Source organism: Coenobita brevimanus, chromosome 14 (genome assembly GCF_032717465.1).
Source record: "Coenobita brevimanus isolate Jiangsu-jjx chromosome 14, ASM3271746v2, whole genome shotgun sequence".
In the NCBI taxonomy this organism is placed as follows: domain Eukaryota; kingdom Metazoa; phylum Arthropoda; class Malacostraca; order Decapoda; family Coenobitidae; genus Coenobita; species Coenobita brevimanus.
Window position 1 is genome coordinate 19,747,330 of NC_136967.1, and position 24,974 is coordinate 19,772,303.

A 24,974-nucleotide genomic window follows, 5' to 3' on the forward strand; every position below is an offset into this window, starting at 1 on the left:
GCAGTAGTATTAGTAGCAGTAGTAGTAGTAGTAGTAGTAGTAGTAGCAGTAGCAGTAGCAGTAGCAGCAGCAGCAGCAGTAGTAGTAGTAGTAGTAGTAGTAGTAGTAGTAGTAGTTGTAGTTGTAGTTGTAGTAGTTGTTGTTGTAGTGGTAGTAGTAGATGTAATAATAATAATAATAATAATAATAATAATAATAATAATAATAATAATAATAATAACGTCGTCATCATCATCATCATCATCACCACCATCTTTGCCTTGTTTCCATTATTATACTTGAGCTGAGCATGGGATCAGAAAATACGAATAAAGGAAAAATCCAAGTAGGAGAGTGGCCAGCGACACTGAGCAACATCTCCATTCTCCTCCTAACTGAGTTTGATAGTATGAGAAATGATGCCCTTGTGACACGTACAGTGAATGTAACACACATCGACAACAGAAAATAACAGTCAGCAATAACGTGAGCCTCTCAAATACAGTATTACCTGCCACACTTTCATCACCTTTGCAGCAGAGTGTGATAAACGAATGACTCCTCTGTGCAGCAATAAGCAATGTTTAATGCGTTCAGTCCTGGGACGTAATTCTTGTTATCATCCAGCGAGATTACCCAGATAAGGAGAGACTTTTCGAACAGAGACGTTGGAGAGAGCCTTACTTAACACTTTCACTTTTATACCCCTCTTTCTTAAGTTGCATAAAATCGTCAGCTCATTGCCCAGGATGAAAGAAAAAAGAAAGTAGGTCATCGTAGTAAAGAAATTAACGGGGGTTGGCTATTAAGAGGTCTGAGGTGCCGCTGGATGTTATGGTAAAGGGACCTGAGCGCACCGAACAAGACGCCAGGAGGTTTTATCGACCGTATGTAGACCTGTTACGGTTACCGACTTCATGTGCTTAGAACTCTCCATGCACATTTTCAGAGATTATATAATACACAAATCATTTTATATATTTACGTATTTGTTTATTTATTAGGCTTTTTATATTCATTTGTTTTACGAATACAGAAGACAGTACCAGTTATCAAAGACGAAATGGACGAAGAAACAATTTGAAGTAACTGGGGGAGGGGGAGAATTCTCTCTCTCTCTCTCTCTCACACACACACACACACACACACACACACACACACACACACACACACACACACACACACACACACACACACACACACACACACACACACACACACACACACACACACACACACACACACACACACGCTATAGCCTGTGTCTACGCGTCGCAGGAGTGATGGGGGAGTGGAGACCAATGTTACCATTTATCTGTGCGCAGGTGTAAGATTTGGTCACTAAGGAGATGGTAACTGTAATTGTATAACAACGAATATTAGATGACATTACTTCCTATATTCCTTTCCCCACTGTTTATTAAAATCATAAATCTTTGAATATATTTGAAAACTGATTTTAAAAATAAACAAATTTCATTTGCAATTTTGTATAATAACAAGCATTTGTACAATGCCAGTACATTTATTACACCGTAAAATACTGAGGAGTGGCAACTTAGAAATTTAATAGAGAGTATATAGAATAAATATAACTTTTGCTGTCAGTTATTGTCTCGTCGAATTATAAACAAGAATGTTATGAGGTGTGATCGGTCGATTCGTTGATATGTAAGCAGATCATTAGGGAGAATTATCAAGTGATCACTGCATAGCCACAGTAAAAATGCATTCCTGGCATGACGGGCACTGTCCCCAGTGCTGCCTCCGAGGACTCTTCCTGGCTGGAATTGTGGAACTCGCCGACCTTAATTAAATATTCAGCCTACTTTTGCAGTCTTGTTCAATTTTTCTCATTGCTTCAGATTTTCCCCTGCCTTTTTTTTTTTTTTTTTTTTTTCAAGGGAGGGATTTCACCTCTCATACCACTTTCTTACTGGCAGGTTGTCGTTTCCTTCTCTCTCTCTCTCTCTCTCTCTCTCTTCAGAAGCCTGGGGTCTTTGGGGTTCGTCTTGATGTTATACGTCTTCGCCCTCTGTCTGGCATGGCCTTGAGGGTGGACGTTGTTAATTTCTTTTTCGTCTTCGGTTTCCTCCTCTTTTCCTTTTCTTTAATTTTATCATCATTACAATCATTTTCTTCAGTGTCATAATCACAAGTTCCTCCTCCTCCTCCTCCTCCTCCTCGTTTCTTTTCTTCTTTTTATCTTCTTCATTCTTCTTCTTTCTCTTCTTTTTCTTCTTCTTCTTCCTCCTGCTCCTCCTCCTTCTCCTTCTTGTTTTGATATGGATAGGGTGGCAAACAATTTAGCCAACAGATCTTTTAACTATGATGTTTATTTGTTTGCCCACCATGTTCATACCTAAGTTCAGAATCCTTATGATCGATCTCATGTTGTTCCCCTTTTTTTTTTTTTTTTTTTTCATTCTCCCTATTTTCAGCGCCATCTGACAGAGACCATTTAGGAAGGGACATCAACAGTTAATCTGAAGGGTCGTGTGGTTGAAATCATTTCCTTATTAGTTGTTGTGAAAATAAGTCAGAAGCTGATGTCGTTCCCAAGAGGTGAGAATATTTAGTGGGGCATCATATGTCTTAGTCACTCTACCATGAAGACATTTCCATTATTTTGTTTAAGACATTTCTGTTATTTTGTTTAAAATATTTCTGTTATTTTGTTGTACTGTCCCAGACGAATTTACAAGTCTTGCAATCTTTCGATTTCTGATGGTCCCCTTCAACAAAAAGGGTCACTCGAATTGAATAAAATTGTCTGGTTTTAGCTGGAATTGATAATAAATGACATCCTCTGGCTGAAAAAGATTAACCAGTAGCCTGTGAGCAAAAATAATGTTCAGTTTCTTTCAGATGGTCAGACAGCAGGCTGGTAGGGTATGAATTTAATCAAATGGACAACCAATGTACTCTAAATTCAGCGAGCAGGAAAGCGTGAAACTCAGTTACATCTACACCCTCTGCCACGCTTTCACTCTGATCACCACCCAAGCTACCCAGGCGTGCAAGTGAAGCTTGTTAATTGAGTGAAAATCCCGGCAGAGCGTCACGTAAACTGTCAACACAGGAATCAGCAACTAGTTGTCAACAGGGATGCGACAGGCCACTCAGACCACCACTCCAATTAGGATCCTGGCATTCCATTCACCACATCAGTATATTCAGGCTTACGATCCGGTCATACTCACGATACAGATACTCGTGTACCCGCAAGCTAGTTATGTCCACATAACAGTCCACTTAGGGTGGCGATCCTCTCCAGACACATACAGTTTACAGAGTTCATTCATATGTGCATTCCTATTGCAGTATTAAACGATAGCTGTAACAGCCAATACCATATTACCTTCTTAGAGGTGTCAGGGTCCGAGGTTAGGCTACGTACCACAGTCCTGTACAATAAAGGGTAGATGACCAGCGTGTTTCCCCTGATTGCATTATGTGATCGATCAACGCCCAGTCACCTGCTAGGGATCTAATCTATGCACATTGCTAGACTATCCCTCTGACTAGAGTGCTGGAGCTGTTCTACCCTCAGGTGCCTTTTTCTTTATTATTTTCCCACAAGGTACTGTAACTATGTCCAGAATCTAACTATGTTCAAAATTAAGTTGTTATACGCAGTTCCACAATACAGTTACACCTTCAGTCCACTTATACCCACAATCCAGTTATATACAGTCCAGTAATAATAAGTATCTAAGTATACCAACATTCCATTTACTTACACAATCCAGTCATATCCACAATCCAGTTAGTTGACCGTTCCAATCAGGTTAGACGGGGTCAGATGTTATTGATCAGAGAGTGAAATGAGTAGAGCAAAAGTTTCATCTTCCAGTTATTTCTTAACGTATCAGTTGTTGAAATTGCTGAAAGCCATGAATGTACTGTCTTAAAATGTACTGTGTATTCAGAGTAGTTTATTCACTAAGGGTCAGCTCGAGTCTAATCATATCTTGTAAGCCAGTGAAGCTTGCGATCCATATTCACAACTCGTCAGGTTTTGTATACACTCCGATCCTTATTTTACAGCACTTTTATCGTAGTGTCATTTCTTTCTTTTATGTCGCTCTGCTCTCTAAATGCGAAATTCCAAGCTATTCGATTATTGTTGATTAGTTAAACAGTTCTGATACGGAATAGAGACGACCTAAATTAAAGTGTTAAATTCATCATCATCATCATCATCATCATCATCATCACCATCTTTCCCGCAAACACATGGAGTTTTATAAATAGGGCTATGAACAAAACTAAAGTATAAGCATTAAGACAGTGTTTAGTCTCTCTCTCTCTCTCTCTTCCTCCTAATGTTAACCGCAGTAGTATTCAGATCCAAAACCCACTCATGCTTACTAGATATTAGCTCGACAAGCCACTCATGCTCATAGTCCATTCACTTCCTCATTCATTTCTTGCATACTGTCTATTCAATTTCACAATCCACTTTTGTCTGCAGTCTACTCAGCTCCACAATTCCCTCATGCATAAACTCTGCTAAACTCGACAGTCAGTTCACGTTCACACTCCACTTAATTCCTCAGTCCGCTCAACTCCACAGTCCATTTATGTCCACAATCTACACAGCCCCAAAGTTCGCACAACCTCATAAACGTACAACCCAGTTTAACTCCACGGTAGTCATACCCATAACCCCACCTCCACAGTCTCTCCATGCTCACAGTCTATACAGCTCCGCAGTCTGTGTATGCTTACCGTCTTTCCAGTTTTACAGTTCCTATATGCCCGCTCCACAAGCTCTTCATGCTCACGATATTCATGCTGACAGTCATCTGATGCTCACACTGCACTTAACTCTGCTAACTTTTTATGCCCACAATCAACTTAGCTCTATAATACAGGCATGTTCACAATTCACTCAGCTCCCTAATCCAGTCGAACTCACGATCCAGTCAGCTCTATACTCTTGCCCACAGTTCAATCAGCATCATATTTCACTCATCAAAAGATGACTATGCAGTAATGCAGTCATACCCATAATCCATTCAGCCACAGTCCATTCATGCTCACAGTCCACTCAGCTTCATAATCCATTCATGCTCACAGTCCACTCAACATCAAAATCTACTCTTGTCCACAATCTGCTCAACTCGCCAATCCCCTCAGGTCTACGCAGTGCCCCGTCTAGTATCAGGGGGGCTGAACGAAAAATAATAAATGTCGACTTGAAGGGGGAGTTTGGGCTCACTGGGAGGAAAAAGGCTATTGATTATTGGGGCGCTCTTATCCAAAATTTAACCTGGAAAAACGAGTACATTGGCTTGTAACTGAGGGCTAATAGGTTCCGGGGGTTTGGGTAGCAGGGGTGGAGGGGATTGTGGTGAGGCCTTCAGTAAGTGAATTTTTATTTTTAATGTTAATGTTCTCCTCTTTTTAAATGGGGGACACCCCAAGGAGCGGCTTTGTCCGTCTGTTTCTCACCAATGATTTTCGGAAACGAGTGGCTTCAGCCCTGTATACGTAAATGACTTTAGCAGACCCCATGTTAAGGCCTTGACCCTCCCGAATGTATGAATATTTTTATATTTGTTTGCACTATAACCTGAAAAGAAAAATAGATGGTGATAGCAGTGAAGCAGTAGAGCCATCAATAGCTTTTCCAATAAAACAGTGTCATGCATCCATTCACTTACCATTCAAGTGTATAATATTGTCGGTTCCACCCAAGAGACATACGTTTTCTGCACAAAATAAATATCGTATGACTGTGTCACTCTCACATCACTTGTTCATTTCATCGACTGTCAAGTTAGTACAAAGGTCGTCCTTTTATACTGCATCTTGATTTGTAGCCCGTGCATCCATTATCTACGCCAGTTCTTTTGCCTCCTTAACATTAATGGGTCGCTTTTTCACACATTCTCTTAACATTTGAAATCATCGTCCTTCCGGTACTCCACGCCTCTTCCTGCTCTTCGGTTCATTCACGTACACAATCTTCACCATCATATCCGTATCCATTATTTCTGTGTGGTCAAAAGATGACAATAATCTGTCTATAGCTTTCTGGTTTGTTGTCTTATTAGGAGTGTAGGAGCCTGGGGCTAAGCCATTCATTCCAGACATTTGTGACAAGTGACCAGTCGCTCTTCACCGAATGGCATTACTTAAACTGTTAATCCCAATCACCCCTTGGACACACTGAAAGCTTTTCTGGGCCACATCCAGTTGGAAAGTTATACCCCACCAGACTATTAGGCGTTTATTTGCTTGAACATGGTTACCGTCCATCGTATTCAGTGGTTTCCTGGTCTATAGGAAACCATTTTACTTCCCAGGGTAGAGTCAGCCGAGGTACTGCTACGTCGCGTGAGTGGGTGGTAAGCGCCCCCGCCTAACACAAATGGTAATAGTCTATCTCTCTATCGATATCCAGACTCCGTAGTCCCTGAGGGGTTGGCCAAAAACAAATCACCTCCATGTCACCCTTGTTTAGATCATCAGGCTGCCTTTCCTTCAATTCGCAACATCCTTATATTCCACCACCTCATCTCCGGTCTTCTTCTCCACCTCCCTCCTTCCACATTAATCACACACTCTCCGCGTCAGTCGCTCATTCAACATTTTCTCCCCATGGCTTAACATTCTCAGGGTACGTTTGACACTTCCCATCATATCCACATCGACGTCACAGCGCTCGTAATTTCTTCATTTGTCAATCTGTCTCTCCATGTAACTCCACGTCTTCCTCTCACATGTGTCATTTCCATCCTCTCAGTCTTGACGTGTGTCCTTCAGATATAGTCCAGGCTTCTCTTAGGTACTTTAGAGTGGATATCGCACTACCGTCATGCAAAGACTTCTTTACTCTGAAGCTTACTTCCTACTTCTTATCACTGGCCTGAGTGTACTTGGAAACTTCCTTCCCTGTTAACCTCTTTCTTGCACTTCGCCCTCAAATCCCCCGACGTTGTTCATCACACCGCCTAAATATTTGAAGCCACTCACGCTTTCCATTTCTTAACTATTTCGCCTCATTATGCCCTCCGTGAATCCTCCCTCCTCAGTGACCGTAACTTCAATGATTGGAACATTCTCTTTATTCTTTACGTTTCATACACATGCCCAACATTCAGACTCATTCACTAAGCTTTGCAGTTCCCACTGACCATCGCTTCACAGAAAATATCATCAGCATCCAACAGTACGGGCAATTTCCAAACCCTGCCCTAACTTTATAAGAACACAATCATTCACTACCTTATTGTTTTAACAGGATTCATACATAATATCTACTAGTACAGAGGTAATTTTAATGGTCATATTTGCAGTATTGACGATGGTGATCGTAGGTGTGGCAGTAGTTCATTGTCAGGGTTTGACTTTGCGTTAGTGATGCTAATGATGCTCGAAGTGCAGGTGATAGAAATGATAGTTGTTTTCGTAGTTACGGTCGTTGGAACGTTTGTAGAAGTGGCATTGGTAATGGCAGTGATATACGTAAAGCTTGACGGATCATGCAATTCGTTCTCATTTGATTAAGCTTCGATTACTCAATTATTCTCACAGGTTCATCATCTCCACGTGGTGAGGACTGGTGGCAGTAAGAATATACTGTGAAGGACCTCCTTTTCCTGAAGGGTTTCAACCCTGCTGATCCTTCTACTTGTCCTCAGGCGATACTGAATATAATCCTTGATCATGAGCAGAGGCTCACTCTAGTAGTGTGAGGACGAGTGGATGCACTCAAAGCTGAATGCAAGCAATTTTCCCAGTCTTGATGAGTAGTTGCTTGCTTACTGTTTTGCTGAACTGCTTGTCGACTGGAAAAGATTGGCGAAAATAATCGGCATTTGGTTCGCCGACAATATTTCAGCTTTATCAGTAAGAATATATTACAGGAAACACTGAACACTAAGTTTGTATGAGGCCCCACTGGTGTTTTTTTTTTTTTTTTTTTTTTTTTTTTAAAGAAAAATATCATCTCCCTGAAGGGGTTAGTGGAATTCATTTCTAATCCACCCCATATCTGAGGTCTCGTAAGCTTAATCTAATCTTGAGGTGGTGGCACAATATTATATAAAAGCATCATCACATTCAAGGATTTAACAGAAATCCGTGAGCGTCAAGTTCATGGCCACAACTGATTACTTCAGTCCCACGTCGGAATGTGATGGCTGATATAACATCTCTTCAAGAGTCTTGCGTGTTACTAAATAGCAAATGTTGAATCAGGGGAAGATAAACAACGGTGGCAAATATACTGGGGCCCAGACTAAAGCAATTAATTGATTACGTTAAATTTTCAATTTTAAACCAGACAGCAAGTTTCCACATGTCACGTTTCAGGAATTGGAAATTAATGCATGAATAGACAAACTGACAGGCACACTGACAGAAAGTTTGATTGATGTGAACATATACAATAGATGGAATATATTGGATGCCAACTTCAAAGCGACGGTAGAGAGATTATTGTGTGCTTAAGTTTGATTGTAAAAAGTGTAGCGTTAGTTAGCAATTGAAAAAAGGGGCAGATTTTTTGACGTATGGTGAATGCATGGTAAAGGGCTGGCCGGTGCTTTGAGAGTTTCCATTATAGTTACTGTGCTGGCAGTGGCAATATTTTCATCCAACTGTAAAAGGATAGAAAGCAAAACCATTTCATTCGCCATTTCCCACCCCATCATGATGTACTTTGGAGTGCTGTTTTAGTCGGACTGCTACAGCTTACGGAAGAATGCCGAGTAGTATAAATGCCCTCGGTAAGAGAGAGAGAGAGAGAGAGAGAGAGAGAGAGAGAGAGAGAGAGAGAGAGAGAGAGAGAGAGAGAGAGAGAGAGAAACACATCATTGGCAAAACTAATCACGTCACTTCAATAACGTTATAGTTTAGTTATCTCTAAGTGATGTTGTTTAACCTAGAAAAGATCTCTCGTGTTCAGAGGGTTAATGAAGGATGTAGCTTGTTCTCACAGTTCGAAAATCAAAATAAACCAAGCAAAATCTTTAGGAAATTGCAAGATTGAAATAAAATAGGACATACCTGGTTTGGAGGGATTATGGTAAAGAGAAGAGAGGAAAAACATGCGCCTTCATCACAGCTGAAAGATTAACTCTTAGACGCAAATACGGCATTCAAGCGGTAGCAAGATTGACTTGAAAATATTTGTTGTCATTAGGGGAGTAAATATAGACGAAGTTCTGTAACAGTTTTTTCCCCTTTAATCATAACATACATCCAACTGCATCTGAGAGGAACAAGAAGTCAACAATTTGTTTCTGTGAGAACTTGTTGAAAATAAGTAAATCGATAAACAGGTAAAAAAAATAATCAAATTGTCTCACAATCTTCAACTTTTGTGATTATCCGTTCAGTACGGAGAGGTATTCCCAGTGGCCAGTTAAATCGTATGGTAAGGGTGAGGATGGTAGATTAAAAAGGTTATCGCACAAAAACGATGAGAGGAGACTGCTTCAACTCTTTCACTAGGATCAGTCTCTCCAGAATCCACTTAAATCGTCCAGCTGCTGGAAGAATGAATTAAAATGGATGTCAGCGCACTGAAGGAGTTAGTATTAAACTCTAGTCACCCAGTCTCTTTAAAACTTGATTAACCACCAGGAAACAGCATCAGCCAACACCAAGTAGCCTACTCTAACATTCACACCTGCAACATGGTGGTATCATAACATTATAATTTACTTTCATTTATCACCTTCCAGTCGCTTTCAGGTTATCAGCCTCCCCCCCTTTCTCTCTCTCTCTCTCTCTCTCTCTCTCGCTAATTGAACAGCACCTTAGATGATAGTCACTTACAGTCAGAATGGAATGTTTGTTTGAGTAGTAACGAAGGAGGTTCATTCATATCTCATTCCTATGGTTCATCGAAGCTCATGCAGCCATAACTTGGTATTCGTTATAGAGGATTGTCAAAACTGTTGAACAGATAATGAAAATGACTATGCTTACAGTGAGATACTGATCAGAAGAGTTAGTACTGACGAGGTAGTGACGACGGGAGGAATGGTCGTTATTGAAGACGCGAGAGGAGCCCAGCAGTGAGGTAAAATAATGGTGATGATGGTTATTTACTAGGAGGTACTGTACAGGATCTTGTTTGAGAGTGTGTTGATGGAGTGGTGATGGGAAGAGAGTACTGGTCGTTAAGGAAGACAACAGAAAAGCCCTACGATAAGGTAAATGATGATGGTTATTTACAGCAAGGATATTGAGTATAGGTGAGCTAGTTTGGAGGTGTGTTGATGAAGTAGTGGAGAGAGGAGGTATTGGCTGTTGATGAAGGGCCGAGAGCAGCCCAGTGATGAGGCTAAAACGATGGCCATTTATGTAGTGGCGTTGCCTACCCTTTGCCTTTGTGATGGTTTATTGATGGGGAAGGAGAGAGAGAGAGAGAGAGAGAGAGAGAGAGTACTGGCCATTAATGAACGCACGAGAGAAGCCCAGCGATCTAGTAAAAGAAGAGGGAAGGAACAGTTATGCTCTGTTTTTCACTTTAACCTGGCCTAAAATTGCCATCTGTCCATCTTATATGTTGGGCTATAACAACAGATAAACACTGTAATATGATGCTGGTCACAAATAGGTGCTGTAGAAGGGATGAATAGCCGTAGTAATGACTTTTTTTGCCACTGAGGTACGTAAAACTGCATAAGGGCGAAAATCTGGCCGTAGTTAAAGAAATACAGTACTGTCGAGGAAATGAGTAGTGGAATCTGGGTGAGGCTGCATTGATGGATAGTGTTGACAGGAGGGTACTGACCGCTGATGAAGACACGATAGAAGCCCAATGATGTGGTAAAAGAGATGGGTGTTTTTACATGGAGGTATTGGGTAGGGGACGCTTGGAGCTGATGGGGCAGCGATGATGAAGGGACAACACGGAGGGAGGCTTGTGGGATATCGATCAGAAGAGATTGTTGGGAAGAAGGGGGCCTGCTGGTGATGTTAGTGATGAAGTTGCGAAGGAGGGGTGTCAGTGGATAATTCTGAAAATGTGGTGTTAGTTGATAGCACTGAAGGTGTGGCGTTAGCAGCTACTGCCGAAATTGTGGTGTTAGTATGTAGTACTGAAGGTGGAGTGTTAGTAGAAACTATTGAAAGTTTTGTTAATAAACAGTAAGGTACTGTAGGTGTAGTGTAAGTATATGATACTGAAGGTGTGATGGTGGGGTGGCCATAGGAAAATATTGTGTTCGAGCGGTTACCACTGCCAGTTAAGAAACCGTAGACCCGATAGCGCTGGGGTTCGAATCCTGGTGTGGACAGTCGACACCACGCGACTAAGGCATTCATTTACCCTTTTTGGGTTGGTGGTCAATATGTGTACGTATGGTAAAACTTCGGGGAGGTAACTGTGGTTAACCTGGATGAAGCGGTGACCTTGAATCCTAGAAAATTGGATGAATAACCTAATCAGTGCTCAAAAGCATAGGTTACGAAACTGAGCACCTTAGTTAAGCGCCTCATGGCGTTTGACGTCTGTAGCAGCGAGAATGAAACAAAAAAAATCTTACTTTGCTCGATAATCTCTCCCACCTAAAAACTGATTCTCTCCTCCTTTTTGGTACCCGGGTGGGTTGTTGCTACAGTTTTCCTCACTTTCAGTACTTACAGTAACTCCTTCACCATGGTTATATCATTGGTATTTGGTACTTGCTACTACCCAACGCTTTTGATCGGTTTAGGTGAGGTGAGGCTTTTCGAACTGGATGGGTTTGATAAGGGTTTTATTAATCCCGTCGGTATTGGAGGTCCTTCATGCATTGTAATCATTTCGAAGACGCAAAAGGAAAATAAGTGCGCCATCGTAGTGAAGTGGTTATTTCTCTATTTAGGGAGGTTCATACTGCCTAATATCGGCTGGTGATGGCAAGACTAAAATGTAATCATCTTTGACATGGAGTGGTCGATGGAGGTTTCTTTTAATCCATTCAATCTCAGAGGTCCTTCTTGACTGAAATCCAAGGGCATGCAGAATCTGCACTATGAAAGCTGTTGTGAATCTCTGTCTACCCCTGCGTGCAAACTTCCTGAGCCATCCTGTTGACGAAGTTAAGAATGATATGCTGCCCCTCCCCTAGGCTGATTGTAGAGTGGGGGAGCCAGGGGATGTGATGCCACGGGTACTGGCGCATCGCAGTGGTTGGATACGATAGTAGACAGATCCAAAGGAAGTGATTTCGGCATCTCATTGGCTATGAGCTCAGTGGGAGATTATGTAGGAAAATGGCGCTTGATTTGAGAGTGCTTAATCGACCCTTACCGTAACAGATGACCCTCAACCATATTGCTTATGAATACACTAGTTGGGTGGTGGGTGGTTATCAGTAGTTTCTAGGATAATTTCCAGTGCCGGAGATGGGCTTATATTGCTTGTACAGTATGAAAAGACGCCATCATACTCGAAATGTTTATTATGCATACGTACCATATTTTCGTTCGATTAGATTTTGCAACGCCTCTTTCAGCGATTCTTTTTGCCTGTTACACATCAGTATTCTCATGTAACTTACCGACACAAACAGCACTAATGTTAAAATGATATAAATAACACACAGGAAAATATGAAGCTGTAACTGCACATAAATGGCTCAAGAAGAACTGTTACGAAACCTCAAGTGTACACGACAACACGTCTCAGTGGCTAGTGTTCTCGTAGGCTTTCTTGGCAACATTTCTAGGATGTTTTATTTTTTGGATATTCAGCGTTAATATTAACTTGGATGTAACTTTTGCATTTTGCATTCTATGTTGGTACTAGGTATATACACATTGCGGTGTAGAGTTAAGATATACTTTGAAAATAAACCACTACCACGTTCAGAAGCAGCAATATGCAGTCTTCGTCAACGGAACCATCATCGTCATGTCGTCTCTCAGCCGTTGCTGTTTGATTGATCTTTGAGAAGTGTGCGCATCAGCTTAGAAGTCTCCCAGTCCTTATTTTCTCTTCATTGGAGATATGGTTTGCTTGCTGCACCTTAGTTGTCTCTTGCATTCATAGCGCTTTTGATAAAGTCATATTATTCATCTGCATCGTCTTCGAAATTGTTAACCCCTGCACTACGATGAAGCATTTCCCCCCTCCCCCTTTTATTTTCTGCTTTCACACGAATCACTTTATCTCGAGAGACTTCCCTGACAGTAGGTGTTGAACATAGTCTTCTTTAACCCATGCTTTGTTTACATGCTCTCTTAGTCTGCATAGAATAGACTGGTGGTTTTAGAAATACTGTGAAGGTGACGTCCAAGGGAGGAAGAAACTAACGACCCAAGTGAAGATATAGATATGTAACGAAGACTTGCTGAGCAGCTTCAGAGGCAGCCCTTTGTCTCTTATCCTTTGTTTGCTACGACTTCTCTCAGCTGAATAAAACTTCAAAGGCTACCGTGAGTGTAGTATACCAAAGTACAAGAATGAAGAGAAACCTGAGACGTGAAGAAAATTTTACTTCTTAATAGTTTCAGCTATGAGCTTCTGAAGGCGAATCTCACTGGCTAAACAGGCCAGGAAAAAAAAAAAAATGTTGTCCCTCATTCATGTTTACCTGCATCGGACAGTTTTATGCCCTAGTGTTTGACCATATTATATATTCTTTTTGCGCATGGCCATAAGATCAAAAAGGTCACGCTATCCGTTAGATTGAGCACAGTTGGCAAAAGCTGTTGTCCAGCCACCTTAATTGTTTTGTTAGTCTGTCAGTCTATTCGTTTCTTCCCAAGCCCCTCTACTGTCTGTCTCTTATTCTCTTGCCCTTCCTCCTTTTTTCTCATCTTCTCTTGTTCTCTTTCAATCTTTTAATCTTTTTCATGTGTCCATATTCTTTTTTGCTTTTCACTTATTTTTGTTTTTTACCACTTACACTCGTAACCCCACCCCACCCCTATTTATTCTCCCTTCCTCGATCTTTTTGTCCTCATTCTCTTATATTTGTCTCTGTTTTTCTCCTATTTCTACATTTACGCCTGTTCTTTTTATTTTTCTTATTTCTTCCAATTTCGTCTTGTTTTTCCTCTCTCCCATACCCCATTCCTTGCACCCATCCTTTTTCATTCTCCTTGCTTCTCTTCAGGTCTTATATTTGCTTCTTTCTCTCCTATTTTCTAATCACATCACACCCTCTCTCCTTTTCCTTTTTCAATCTGTATTTCTATTTTCCTCCTAATTTTCCTCTTTCCTCCGTCTCTTGCTTTCTTTTCCCTCTGCCTTCGACTGATATTTTCCTTTCATTTTCCCTTATTCTTTATTCCTTACTCAAGATTTCTCATTTCCTTTTCCGTCTATCTTTGTCTCTCTTATTCTCATTTCGTCTTACCTTTGTCTCATATTATTTCCCTGGAGATTTTTGTCTTTTCTCCATTTCCTTGTTCTCCTTCTCTTCCTTCTACTCCGTCTTTCGCATTGTCTTTCCTTCAGTCATTCTTTCTTCAAGTTCTCTCTCCCTCTCTCTCTCTCTCTCTCTCTCTCTCTCTCTCTCTCTCTCTCTCTCTCTCTCACACACACACACACACACACACACACACACACACACACACACACACACACACACACACACACACACACACACACACACACACACACACTCGAGTATACTGTAGACACGCCTCGCCTCCAGTATCCGTTTCCATTCCCTCAAGTTCATCCTCTCCCTTCACTCCCTCCCGCATTTTTCCTTCACTGAGCCCGTCGGGAAACAATCTCTCCAATACCTGGGAGGCAAATTGGCTCTCACCTCACCTCACTTCACCTCCCCCCCTCCCTCCCTCCTTCTCTCTCTCTCTCTCTCTCTCTCTCTCTCTCTCTCTCTCTCTCTCTCTCTCACCTGTACCCCTACTCCCCTAGCCAGCTCTTCCATTAACACTCCTGCTATTCGATTCCCCCACACGACCCTTTCTTTCAATCCAGGTACCGTGGCCGGGTCGCCCCTGTACCCTATGCAGGGGATAGGCTTTGTGATCCTATGAGAGTCGAGTTTTTTCTTCCTTTTTACACCTTTGTCTCTCTCTCTCTCTCTCTCTGTCAATCTGTTAGTCCTTGTTTACTTTCCATATATATCCAGGCGCCTAAACTCAGCCTTCATTCATGGTACCATTGACAAAAAGCGCTCCGTTTTAATCATATTGATTTGTTTATTTGTTTGTATTTTTGGGCGTAGAATTTCCCTCAGACAAACAGAATTGTCTTCCAATAACGAGGATAAATTATGTAAGTGGTGCAACTGGTGTGATAAGATATCGGAGATGGACTATAAACCTTTCAAGCCCTGGGTGTTCCTCAGCTGCATATAATCTACTAATGGCAGACAGACTGAACTAATTAAGTGTGGCAGTTGATATCCTCGATGATAGTTTAATATCGCATTTTAGATCCAACCAGCTACATTGTATGACCCCCATGCCTTATGTTGATCTCATCTGAATAATTATCTTAATTGTTCTTTTAGTTTTTTGCACACTTAATTGATTACAGCTTCTTTTCCGGATTTTTGTGCGTTGTTCTATCTAGCCAGTACTGTTGTGGTGTGACGAAACTGATATATTTTCGATATCACACAGTATCATATGTAAAAAAATCTATCATGATGAATTATGAAGTAAAGCTCAGCACATCTACAGTGGTGGATCCAGAGAACCATAGTGCAGCATCCGTTGCTAATTTCTGCGAATGTTTAACCTTTGGGTCCAGTGGTGTATCATTTATTCGTTATTACTTTTTGTAGAAAATTTTATTTACCTTAGGAATGACATCATACTTGAGCTTATTAAATTCCCTTCATTAACCCCTCCAGTGCTAGAAGTCATCCCTAACATGAAAAAAATCTTTTGGTGGTATCATGACTAAAATTACAGTATACGTGTATATAGACGTCATCGCAGTCAAGGGGTAAAAGTCTGCATAGTCCAATGGGAAATGGCTGGTCAGTCACTTGATGTGCCGGGTTCAGTTCCCGGGAAGTATAGCTTAAAATAAGGTCTAACATAATCAACATAATACCGTTCTGACAATATTCAGTATATAATTACGTCATCAGGTTTACGTCTTCGAGAGAAATTAAGTCACTGAATGCACAGTGAGGCTGGATAGTGAGGAAACGGAAAATGTGAGTTCATTTAAGTACTTAGGTAGTGTGATAAGTATGGATGGGAGTTTAGAGGATGAAGTGCTTGAAAGGCTACAGCAGGGGAGAAAAGTTGTTGGTTCTTTGAAAGCAGTGATAAGAAATAAGGAAGTGAACATGGAAGTAAAAAAGTCAGTAGTATTGTGATACCATCTGGAAGGACACAAGTCAAGAGTGAGATCAGTAGAAATGAGTTATTTGAAAGAAGCTCGTGGAGTTATGAGGAAACAGAGGCTGGCAAATGAGGAGGTGAAGGATCGTTGTGGCATGGATGTGGATATAATAAAAGCCGTTAGAGAAATACGATGAAGTTGTTTGGCCAGTGGAGAGGATGGAGAGTGAGAGACTAACGAGGAGAGTGTATGTGAGGTGGAGAGGGGAGAGGGAGGGGAAGACCAAAAATGAGATGGAGGGATAAAGTGGAGAGGTATGTGAGAGAGAAGGATGTGAGATGGAGGAGGGCAGAGTACTGGCAGGCCATAGGGCGGTGGCTCAATCGGCAGAGAGGTGGCCTGCAGTCCTACCGGACCCAGGTTCAAATCCCGGCTGGGTCCGGGAACAGTTTAAGGATTTGAATTTCATTAAATCAGACTTTACTGATCTATCAGAAGACCCGCCGACATGTCGTAAAAATATCCCCGCTAATACCACTACACCAGCCCCGTATGAGACAGCCCTAGCATGTATTCAATATGGACGGTGGGTGTTAGTGCCAAAGTGGTGATATGTAGGTATTTAAGGAGGACTACTGGGCCTTGAGAGCTGGCTGTGAAAACTATGCCTAGAGTCGGACACACACACACACACACACACACACACACAAAGAAAAAAGAAAGAAAAAAAAATGGAGGCAATTTGTTTGTGGTCACCCCACACAGGATTAAGGAGTCTGGCTATAGATAGACAGGTATATAGAATTCAGTTTTAACCAGCGATACCAAAAGGTGATATTTTAACTTAATGTGGCATAACCTACTTTGAAACGCATTTAGTTCAACCAAGCTAATACAATATTATAACTGATTCACGGTGTATTTCTTCGTCATCTGACTCTTTCTCCTTGCAAACACATTTTTATCAACCCTTATAGCTTTCAGTTTCTGTTAATTTGTTTAGGTTAGTTTTCTTTCGTCCTTTTTTTTTGTGTGTCTCTTGCTTCTTAATCTATTCCGCGGTCTGTATTACTCTCTTCTGTTGTCTTTAACTTCATCTCTCCGTTAACTTGTTTCGTTTTCCCTTCATTCTTACTTACTCTCTCTCTCTCTCTCTCTCTCTTTTAATTTGACCTGCCCTTATTTCTTAGTTTTCAATTTAGCCAAGACATTTTCCCTTAGAGCCTTACAGTCTTTCTCCTCTGCTTCTTAGAGGTCGTGTCCCATGTTCCCCATTCCCCCCCCCCTCTCTCTCTCTCATCTCTTTTCATCACTTTTCCTTACACTCATCGTTGCTAGTAATCCTTCATGCTGATCCTCCTCCTCTTTACAGCCGTCTCCTAATTCGCTTAATTTTGCCCTTCCATTTCTTTTCCCCCTCCCTACCTCATCTCTCTTCCTTGACTCTCTCCACATTCACCCCTTCTTTTTTTTCCCCTACATTTTTACATTATTAGCCTGCCTTCTCATTTCTTTATTTCTTCCTCCCTCCTTGTTCTTGGTTTGTTTTCTCTCTCTCTCTCTCTCTCTCTCTCTCTTTGCTGTTGCTTTCCTTTTTTTGCCAGCTCATGCTGGCCGTATGGTTAGTTGCGTTTTTCTGCTTGTTTTCTTTCTTTTGGTCGTTCTTGTTCTTATTTAATTGTGGCAGGCACTTCTACCCTTCAGAACTAACCGATTCCGACCAACCTTGGTCAAAATGACCAGCCTTTGACCTAGCTGTGTCCACAAGGTTTGCTAGGCAACTACTCGTTGCCTGGCAACGGTCGATTTTTTTTTTTTTTTACGTTTCCCATTTTGAGCTGTAGAAGCATTATTAATGGGCGTAGAAAGCACTAACTCTTAAGGCGTAATCTTGAGGTAATTCCCCATCGGAAGTGTGCCATCCATTTTCCTCTCTCTCCTCTAGTTTTCGAGCAGCAACCCTGCGATGATTGGCCTCAGCATCCCTAGCAGTAGCAACGAGTGCTGGTTGTCAAAAATGCACCCCTAGTTCCCCAGCTGCTCAATGGAATTGAATGAAACTTTGCATGCATATAGATACTGACTAGTAGTACGATTTTCTATCTTACGCCTACATGCTACATCGGCCAAGTCAGGGGTCAAAGGTCATCAGATGCACAAACAGTGAAAATAGCTAAAATTATGACTATGCTTGCGCAAAATGCTAAGGCTCCGATGATTATAAAGCCAGGGCTATGATTCGTAGATGGAATGTTGCAGTGGAGTACCTCCGTAGAAAAATGACATTTGGTGTCGAAACTCACTTCCAGTCGCTGGCAGCACCACCTAGAAGTTGTACCTCTGCTGGGCCATTCTGCGAATTTCAAATTCCCTAGCTCCACATTAGCTGGATGGAAGCGAATGAAACTTTGCATGCTTATGAACGTTAATGAGTACTACAAGTATGCTACGTATATGCATGACCTATATCTGCCAGGTCAGGGGTCAAAGGTCAAGTGCAGAAAATATGAAAAGCGCTAAAATTGCGACCTTGCTCACGGGAAATGATATGGCTCCGAAGCTTATTAAGCCAGGGCCATGATTCTTAGTTGTAATGTTGCACTGGAGTACCTCCATATAGAAATGACTTTCAGTGTCGAAACTCACTTCCGGTCGCTGACGGAGCTTGGTTCACTTAGAGCTGACCATCGACGCCTTCCGGCTTGTTCCTTTTTTTTTTTTTTTTTTTTTTTTTAAGTTGTTCCCCGGCTTTGTTTTCCACATTCTGACATCTTCGTATTTTCCTTCTTGTTTTTATTTTACTTTCCTCTTATTTTTCTGTTTTCTCACTTTTGATTTTTCGTTGTCATTTCATCCCTTGATTAATAATTTCCTGACTTACTTTCTCTTCTCTCATACGTCTATCCTCTACATTTCATAGTATCGTCCTTCGTCCTTTCATATTTTTCATGCCCTCACTCCCTGCCACCTTTTTTCTTTCTTTCCGTGTCTCACTTCTTCCTTCCTACATTTCTTCTTTTATTTCATGTCAACACTCTCCCCCTTGTCCTTTCTTTTAGATATTCTTTTTCGCCTCGCTCTCTCCTTTCTCCCTCTTTCCTTTATTTGCCTCTTATTTCTCTTTTTCCTCTTTTGTTTGCGTTGATTTTCTCATTTTGTCTCTCATTTCTTACTTGCCCATCATATCTTTTCTAATATATAACATTCTTAATCTCCTCTCTCTCTCTCTCTCTCTCTCTCTCTCTCTCTCTCTCTCTCTCCATTTTCTTTCATCATTTTTTCATGGCTATTCATTCTTTTCACACCTTCTTCGTGCTGATTCTCCTTCTCTTTATTTCCTATTCCTAATCCGTGTAATTTAACTCTTCCCTTCTCTCCCCTTTACACCCTCATCTCTTTTTTTTCCTTCCCTCTCTCTCCTCTTTCACTCCTCTCTCTTTTCACTTTTCCATTCAATTTATCCAAGCCTGTCAACGTTCTCTGAATCCCCTTGCCTCCATCTATTTGCTCTTTTCTCTTCTGTTGTCTGTTCATTTTTCTCTGTTCTCGTTTCGTCAATTTTTTGTCTGTGCTTTAATTAATCTTTTTCTGTTCTCTCATTCCCGTCCTGTTGTGCTCCGCGCAAGCAAAGCGCAAAGAGGCCTTTATATTGTTTGGCGGGCGCGCGGGCGCTCGTGTGTGTGTGTGTGTGTGTGTGTGTGTGTGTGTGTGTGTGTGTGTGTGTGTGTGTGTGTGTGTGTGTGTGTGTGTGTGTGTGTGTGTGTAAAAATAGCTCAGATTGCTCCGGTTTGGTCGAAGCTTGGTGGAATGGTTTAAGGTCTTCCCAGCAGTTACCCTTTTTTTTCTTTCTTTCTTTTTTAATGTTTTAAACAGTGTGCTAAAGCTGAAGGACACGTGGCAATATTAATTTCAATAGTTTTTGTCTATTTTAGACCAGACTTGGTCGAAGTATTGAGGGTAAGTCATAGATGAGTTGATTCGAGTTTAAAGTTATTAGTCCGAAGTGAAGGTCACGGGTTAGTGTCAAATGTCTATTCCTATCGCTAAACCATTTATTGTTCAGTGTGGACAAAACTGTGCGGAAGGGCTAAGGATCAACCATGAATGAAGATATGCTATTTTAAGATCAACTGGTCAGTGGTTAAGAGCAATATCAAGTCGAATAGTTTTATGTGATTTGGACCAAACATATCTGGAAAGTTGAAAATCTTGCACAGATGAAGTACATCGATTCTGAGAACATGGTCTAAAGGCAAGGTCACAAGGGCATGTCAAATGCTCGGCCCTTTGACTACTTGTTAGACGCGATTGTTGCTCTTTCTGAGTAACTCTTCTTATATTTGTTCGTTTTTTGTTTTCTTTTACCTCCTTTCCTTTTTTCTGTCTTCTTTATATTTCATTTTCATTCCTTGATCTGATTTAACTTCGTTCTCTTTCTTGCCGTCGTTATGACGTAATTACATCTTACTTTCAGGCTTTTTCCTTGCATCTTGTCCCTAACATGATATCTTTTTCTTATCCACTTCTCCTCTCAGATAGTTTTTCCTGTATTTCTTGTAAATTCCAACACCATTCTCACCCTGTTCCTATAATTCCTTCCATCCTCACACCTTGTCCCTCCTTCATCATTCTCTTCCTTTTTTTTTTTTTTTTTTTCCCTTCCTTCAGGGTTCTTACTTCTTGATTTTTTTTTTCTGATTTCCCTATATTTATGTCCTGTCATTAGTTTCTTTATATCTTTTCTTTCTTTATGCCCTTAATTCCCTATCTGCATTTTCTCTTCCTTTTACTTATTTTTTTCTCTTGTCTCTCCTGTTCATTCTTTTTTTTCATCGTACTCCTTCCTTTTCTTACGCATTTCTCTCTGTCCGTCAACCCAGCGTTATCCCTCTTTCTCACTTTCTCCCTTCCTATTGCTCCTTCTTCCGTTCGTCTTTCATTCCTCAATCATTCCCTTTCATCTTACCCCTCCTTTTCCTCCTTCCTTCTTTTTCTTTTATCTGTCAGTGTCTCTGTCCCTTTTTCTCCCTCCTTTATAATTCCATCCAACCTATTCTTGCTTCTTCCTCTTTCGTCTCATTGTTTATTTCTCTCGTTCATCTTCCTTCTTTACTCATATATATATTTTTTTCCCCTCTGTCTGCCTTTTAACTTCTTTCCTCAGCATCTTTTTCCCCCTTTTCTTTTCTTCCACTTTTTGCCACTGTCTCTCTTGTCTCCCACGTCTTTTGCATTTCCTTCTTTCTCCAGTTCGTCATGCTCATTCCTTCCTCAGTTCTTTCGTCATGTTTTCCTCTACCTGTCATTTTTTTCTTCCTTTAGTTCCCTTCTTTTCATCTCCTTCAGTTTTTCCCTCTCTTCTACTTTCATCTTTCAAAAATTGCTCTTTTCTTCCTTGCTGCTTCGTCACGCCTCCCTTTGATTTTCTTAACACTTCTCCTCTTTCTTTGTGTCTCCTTTTCATACTTTCACTCCTTTCCTTCCTCTTCCGTATTCTGCATTCTTCATCTTAATATGCTCCCTTTCTTACTCTTCATACTCCCTTTCTGTCCTCGTCTTTTTCCTCCTTCCTTGTCTATCGTTTCATTTTTTCTTCTTTCCGTCTGATCTACAGTTATTTCTTTCTTTCTCTTCTCTAATCCTTCCTTTCCCATCTTTATTTCCTTACCTTTTCTCTTTCTTTTTATTCTTTTATCTCCTCTTCTTTTCTTTTTTCTTCTCTTTTGTTTCTCCTTCTTCTTTCCTCCCACCCCACACTTCACATGTTTCTCTCTCCTCTCCTTTGTCATTCTTTCCTGTCTTTACTGGCCCTTCGCACTTTTTTTTCCAAAATTTCCTTCCTCTTCTCCAGTTTTTCCAGCTCCCGTTTTTCCTACACCTGAATTAGTATTTTTCTCTCTCTCTCTCTGTTTTCGTTAGCATACTTCATTTTTGTTCTTCCCTCACGGCTCTTTTCAGTCTCCCTGTTTCATTCTTTTGCATTCTATTCTCTTCTTTTTGCATTCTTCTTTCTAACTCACCTTTCTTGCCCTCACACCATCCCCATATTCTCTCCCTTCCTTCTCTTCATCCGCCTTTCCTTTATATTTCCGTATCTCTCTTCTTGTATTGGTTATTCCTTGATCTTTTCGTTTTCCAAATTTATTTTTCTCTTGTCTCATTTCCAGTTCCTCTCAGCTTTCACTTCTCCCTCTTCTTCATCCCATTTCTCTCACTTCATTTTCCATACCCTTTCCCCTGCGATGTTTGCCTTCGTCCTCTTCTCTCTTCCTTTTTCTCTTTTCATCTTCTTTACTTCCTTTCTTTATCTCCCTCCTCCTGGTCCTCTTGCTTCTGCCACCATTCTCTCCATTCCATCCATATTCTGTCCTTATCTCCTCCTCCTTCCTCCTCTGCGCTTTTTCTCCTTTTTCTACATCTCTTATCCTTCCTCTTTTTCCTTTCCCCCCCTTCTTTTCTCACCCCCTTCCACTCTCATTCATTCTCCTCTATCCATACTCTTTCTCAGTCCTTTTCCGTGTATCCTCCAGTGTCCTCTTGTCCCCTGTTTCTTTTTCCTTTTTCACTGCTTTTAATATTCTCCTTCCCATCTCGTCATTTCCTTTCTTTTCAGACACGGCAATTTTGCCCTAATTTTCATCAAAGTTCTCATTATCGCTTCACTATTTTTTCACAGATTCTTTGCTTTCTTCTGCATGCTTTTACAAGATTGTTGCATAATTTATAAGAGCAGTTTATATACTTTTCACTGGGCAGTCGTACTATTTAACTGATTTTCTTCTACACAGTTTTTTATATATACTCTTACACATATTTTAATGACAGTGTCTTTCCATAGCTTACTAGGTCCATCAGGATTTTTATAGAATTATCTCAGCTTGTTTCTTTTTCAGTTTTCTTGCACATCAGTCGGTTTCTTGCGGTTTTGTTGTGTTTTCTTGTTTTCATATTGAAGTGTCTTATTCCTATGCAGAGAGAGAGAGAGAGAGAGAGAGAGAGAGAGAGAGAGAGAGAATCAAGGTTTACCCCAGTCGTGTAGCTTTCTGTTGCACATTTTTATACCCTTTTTTAGTCTTTTGTATCTTTCCTGCACCACAAATATTTCAGATCTCAACATTTGTCTATTTTCACATTTCAGCATTTCACTCATGCGTCTCTCTTTAACCTATTGTATTCATTTTTTTTGAAATCCCGCTCTCGTGTTTTTCACTGTATCCTCTGCACCAAGTGAGTTAGTAATTCTCTCTCTCTCTCTCTCTCTCTCTCTCTCTCTCTCTCTCTCTCTCTCTCTCTCTCTCATCAGTCGGATAGGGCGGTACTCCCGAGGTGGATGGCAAGCTGGTGACAGGGTGGGCTGGAACTCCCGATTCACCAGCCCTGAGGACATATTCTTGACCATCTCCCCTTGCTGAACCTTTTCATTGTTTTCGTTAACACGGAGAGCAGGCCGGGATACACTCATAAACCTCTACCTCAAACTGTCTACACCACACTTTGTGCGCATTAGATATCACACCTGTTTTCATCCCCCTTTATTTTTATGAATAGAGGACAATTGTAATCTGGTGTATGGATTATTATTTTATTTCTTTTGTTTTTCCTTCCTCTGTTCATCTTCTGTTAAGAAAAGAAACATACAACGATTAATTCCAACATATTCGAGACTCTTAAACTAAAGATACTAGAGTAGACAAAGCCTTCATTTATTCCTCTGGTAACAAGAGAGCCTTCCTGAGATGATTAAAACCGTCAGACATTACCAGAAACTTAATAAAAAATGTGATCGTACTGCTAAGGTTAGCATCTGTACGTACAGTGGATCCACATGTATTTAACAATTTATTTTGGTCTCTACATTTCATAAGAACATATTTTCCTCTTCCGCTTATCCTTGTCTTCTCTCTTTAATTCTTCTATATTATTATTTCTTCTTTTCCTCTCGTCCTTATAATTCTTTTTCATTTTCCTCTTCTTTTAAAATCTTCTTCTGTTAAATGTTTTCTTGTTTTTCTTTCCTACTTAGCTCTATTTCATCGTTCCTTTGATCCCCTCTCTCTCTCTCTCTCTCTCTCTCTCTCCTTGTTTCCGATTTGTTTCCCTGTTTTCTCTTTATTTGTTTCCTCTTCCTCTTTCTTTCTCCGTTTCATTTCTCCTTTTCTTCCTTCCGTCTTTCCTGTATCTTCTCTCTCTCTTGCCATCTTCTGTTCCTTCTCCACCACCACCGTTTCGTTCTTGGAAACTGCATACACATCCAGTTATTTTACTTCATTTTCTTTTTGTATCCATTTTTAGTCTGTGTCTATCTTTGTCTTTATATATATAAGATAGGTAGATAGAGATACACAGTATGTATGTATTATATATATATATATATATATATATATATATATATATATATATATATATATATATATATATATATATATATATATATATATTTCATATACATATAGATAGATAGATAGATATATTGATAGGTAGATAGATAGATAGATATACAGTATGTATGTATGTATTATATATATATATATATATATATATATATATATATATATATATAATTATATATATAATATATATATATATATATATATATATATATATATATATATATATATATATATATATATATATATATATATATATATATATATATATATATATATATATATATATATATATATATATATATATATATATATATATATATATATATATATATATATATATATATATATATATATATATGTGTGTGTGTGTT